At 34.1% G+C, this 5,000-nt stretch overlaps 1 pseudogene; it reads left to right on the top strand.

Moving 5' to 3' along the window:
* The window catches only part of LOC137650878 (neuronal acetylcholine receptor subunit alpha-10-like), a 248,864-nt pseudogene that overhangs the window by 243,814 nt on the left and 50 nt on the right, over positions 1-5,000 (top strand).

The raw sequence follows: 5,000 nt of genomic DNA, 5'->3' as shown, positions 1-5,000 counted from the left end.
GTCTACCGCCCACTAATCCAAGGAGCTGTAAATGAATATGGGCACCAGCTAGGGGCAAGAAAAAGGGCGTTAGACTAGCAACATCATCCCTAATATTTTGATTAAGTGTATTTGATTAAGTATTTTATGAGTTTTATTCGTTAGTTAAACGATGGAGAGACATTGATTTTAATAAAGTGAGAGAGAGAGAGAGAGAGAGAGAGAGAGAGAGAGAGAGAGAGAGAGAGAGAGAGAGAGAGGAGTCAAATGGTACTCGACAGTCAATATTTGTGAAAAGTGCTTATGGAGCATTTAGTTTGCCAAAACAAAGCTGGCCAAACGGTGAAATATATCAAGTAGACTCACACACCAGAAATGCACGCCGGTTTGCCGCCTGCCGGGAAACAGGAAGTGACATATGACGTTACCATTACGTCAGAAGAAGGGACCAATAAAACCCAAGAACGGTCACATGACGTGACGTAATTATAACGCCCTTATTCTAATCTACTTAAGCCGATGATGGGATAGAAGAGAGGCGCTCTCTCCTAAAGTAAACTGCCAGAGTCGGTTGTCCCTTCTCCCCCGTCCTGGGGCGAGGCCCCACACCAAGTGCAGAGTTGGCCTGCACTTACTAAACGTCAAGTTAACAAGAAGAAATTTTCTAAGTGTCCAAAGCCGGACACCTATCTGCCAACAATTTTACTTTTCAACCGGGAGGTAGCAGATTATCTACGATGAAGGAGAAATTACCAAAAAGAGTGTCGAGGAGTGGACACATAAAGAAAAAAAAACAATCCCCAAATCGCCCACATAGAATTCATGGATATCACATCCCGAATGCTGAAGTGTGTAGCAGAAGTCTACGGTTGCAGCCTTCAATCTTCAAGAAGTTTTATTGTTCCAGTCTGTGTTTTAACTAATTTTCCATTGCAGAAGAATACTGTAAAACTATTGTTCACTAAATTCAAGAAGTAAAGTTGAGGAACTATACAGCATTTTACCATCACCCACTCTCTTGAGGGACTAAATATAAATAATTATTTGCACTGATATGAATGACTGATTAACTTTTATTAATCAAGATAATATTGAAGTGGTGCTTAATAAAGAAATAGATTCTGCCCCTAACGCATTACAAAATGGTGGCAGCGGTGGGTCATATAAAGGTAAGAATCCTTTAGAAATTACGATTGCATTTTCTCAATCCCATAGTGGTGGTACCAATGGACTACCAGGGACTCTGTTCCCAGAACTTGACAAATGATAAAAAAATACTGGTCTACATGAAACTTCATTCAACAAAGAAAGGGTTGATGAGTCTGTAACAGAATAATTTGAGACCAGGATACATAACTAGACATTCATGTTTCGAGATATTCTCTCGGGCAATGCATCCGAATTTACTAGTGATTAATGAAAACTGTGCAATATTTTTCTTGAAGTAAGAAGGGTGAAATAAGCCATAATAAGTCAAGTTAAAATAGAGAAATAAAAGGGGCAAATAAAATATTAGAAAGGTGTTGAAGATGTCCTGCAAACTATAAATAGACCAACATTGAAGACTAATAACAATTATTTGAAGAGAACAAATTTACTTTGAAATAACTCGGTATATGGGAAACATCAGTTTTTTTTTTTTTTTTTTTTTTTTTTTTTTTTTTTTTTTTGTTAGGTAGATTTAAGAAAGACTACTAAACTCCTTGGGAAATGAAATAAAAATATCTGGGCACCCATACTAATATTGAGGGTAACAAATGAATGAAAATTGTAATTATGTAAAGTGTGTTATCCTAGAGTTTTGATGTGTATTCCGTAATATCAAAGAAGGTCCAAATAATAAATGTCTCCAATCAATTAAGGTAGCATATAGAGTATTGAATTACAAAGGAAGATGAATTTTTTTTTTTTTTTTTTTTTTTTTTTTTTTTTTTTTTTTTTATAAAATTATGAGTAATGAAGACAGATGATTTTGTTTGCAAGTTTGGTTAAATTATGATGCCATTAGAGCCAAAAAATTATTACTGCATTTTATAGGCAATGCATTGATTAATATTTTTTGTGTAACACTTGTAACAATGATAAACATGTATGTATAAAATGAATTTTATTATGTTTTGATGTTGATCAAGTTAACTTGAATAATTATGAAGAAAGGGTAAAAATCAAAACAATCTATGCTAAAAAAGGATGAACAATGTGTTAAAAACATACTACTAACAAATTGAAGAAAGAAAAGATTTAAGTAATTAAAAGATAAAATGTGCACCAATAATGAATGTCTCATAGGGGTATTTTAGTCCCATAATAATTATGCAGGTAATAGTGTACAGTTAAGTACATATTAAGAGTTATAATCATTGAACCCTTTCATTTTGAAGTTAAAAAGAGTAAGTGTGGAAACACACGAATTGATTTTTATGCCTATGTAGTAGATGAATCCTTGAAAGAAAGGATAAACAAGGTGTTGTAATTGAGACAGTCTGCAAATGATTTCTTTTAAAGAAAAGTTTTAACATTGAAATGTTAAGTGTCCTGTCACTTGAGTTTTATAAGTTATCCTTCTGAAGGCAATATGTTTGAGAATTGAAGTTCTTGAGATGAACATAAAATGCAGACAATGTGCAAATAAGATGCAAATTCGTAAACATGTCTTTGTTATGTATTGAATGCTTCCTTATCATGAAATAATTATGATGTTTGATGATTTAAAACATTGATATATTTTAGTTTTGGTTTTACTCATTATTTTATGACAAGAAGTTGAATACTTTTTGATGCATTTTTATGAAGAAGGTGAGAAATATTTCTTTTGATGCTATTAAATAACAATGATTTATCATGATGACATTGATGAGTAAATAAGGTACCATAATGATTGTTAACAAATGTTTGTTGATACTGATTACAAAGGAGTAATACTCTTGATGAGTGATAATGTGCAAGGCACATCATCATTTTTATTGCAGAAATATATTGATTAAATTGAAATGATGATATGTATGTTTGAACATTTATTTTCTGCCATTTATTGCATTGATTGAAGAAATGATTTTTTTGTGTTTACATCAATAAGACCGAGATTTTGAGGTCATAGGTAATGGAAAATATGAATTGAATAGAAGTTAAATGTAAAGGCATTTCATGATTACTTGCACAGTTGAACACAGAAGACATTGTTAAATTTGCCTTACGTACCCAGTGAATTAAGGGTTAAATATTCCATTATCAAGAATTAAGAAAAATAATATGTTTCAGTATTGTGTTGAATTATTTGAAGGGAACGGGAAGTTTTTCCTAAATATATATTGATGATAAACATATGCAATTGCATTATTTAAAAAATGATTGATAATGTTGATTTACTGTGCTAAAGTGCATTTTCTTTTGATGTTGATGATTTTGATTTATTGTGCTAAGATGCATATTCTTTTGGTGATGTTAATTTATTGATGAATTATTTTTGGGTAAACCATAAAATGGGTTAATAAGATGTGAATTCCACAGGAATTCACGTACGTTACTGAGTGGTGTCATGTAAAGGAGAAAATTTCACATTGAATAAGTGATATGTGTATTTGATTAAGTATTTCATGAGTTTTATTCGTTAGTTAAACGATAGAGGGACATTGATTTAAATAAGAGAGAGAGAGAGAGAGAGAGAGAGAGAGAGAGAGAGAGAGAGAGAGAGAGAGAGAGAGAGAGAGAGAGAGAGAGAGAGGAAATCGAAGTCAAATGGTACTCGACAGTCAACATTTGTAAAAAGTGCTTATGTAGCATTTAGTTTGCCAAAACAAAGCTGGCCAAACGGTGAAACATATCGAGTGACTTACGCAACAGAAATGCACGCCAGTTCGTCGCCTGCCGGGAAGCAGGAAGGGACATATGACGTTACCATCACGTCAGAAGAAGGGACCAATAAAACACAAGAACAGTCACATGACGTGGCGTAATTACAACGCCCTTATTCTAAGCTACTTAAGCCGCTGATGTGATAGAAGAGAGGCGCTCTCTCCTAAAGTAAACTGCCAGAGTCGGTTGTCCCTTCTCCCCCCGTCCTGGGGCGAAGCCCCACACCAAGTGCAGAGTTGGCCTGCACTTACTAAACGTCAAGTTAACAAGAAGAAATTTTCTAAGTGTCCAAAGCCGGACAACGATGGAACCGAGTTCCCTATCTGCCAACAATTTTACTTTTCAACCGGATGGTAGCAGATTATCTACGATGAAGGAGAAATTATCAAGAAGAGTATCGAGGAGTGGACACATAAAGAAGAAACGATTCCCAAATCGCCCACATAGAATTCATGGATATCACATCCCGAATGCTGAAGTGTGCAGCAGAAGTCTACGGTTGAAGCCTCCAATCTTCAAAGTTAAGGAACTATACGGCATTTTACCATCACCCACTCTCTTGAGGGACTAAATATAAATAATCATCAGCACTGATATGAATGACTGATTAACTTTTGCTAATTAAGATAATAATAAAGTGGTACTTGATAAAGAAATAGATTTTGCCCCTAACGCATCATATTTGTATCAGTTTGAATCTTAATGATAATCAAACCATGGCAGAAAACTAATCAAGAAATTATCAAGATCGAAATTTCAGACTTGTAGAGAATGTTTTCATGTGGAACAGGCTGACATAAGTCTCTTTTTATAGTATATTTATGAAAAATCTATTTAAATGTTGTTACTGTTCTTAAAATATGTTATTTTAACTGTTCATTTATTCCCTTTTGCAGTTTATTTATTTCCTTATTTCCTTCCCTCACTGGGCTTTTTTTGCCTCTTGGTGCGCTTGGGCTTAAAGCATCCCACTTTGCCAACTAGAGTCGTAGCTTATCTAGTAATAATAACGGTAATAATCGTATTTTACTTTTCATACTTCTCTGAATAATATTCCAAGTTAACTATTTTTTTTCAATCCCTAACCCAAACTAGAATGTTTACCATTCACTGTTGACAGGTGGCGCTGGTGTGCGACAGGTTCCTGTTGGGTTGCCTCCTACTCTCGA

The sequence above is a fragment of the Palaemon carinicauda genome, chromosome 12 (genome assembly GCF_036898095.1).
Source record: "Palaemon carinicauda isolate YSFRI2023 chromosome 12, ASM3689809v2, whole genome shotgun sequence".
Taxonomy (NCBI): Eukaryota; Metazoa; Arthropoda; class Malacostraca; order Decapoda; family Palaemonidae; genus Palaemon; species Palaemon carinicauda.
The sequence above is the reverse complement of the archived record's forward strand: the minus strand, read 5'-3'. Positions and strand labels throughout refer to the sequence as shown.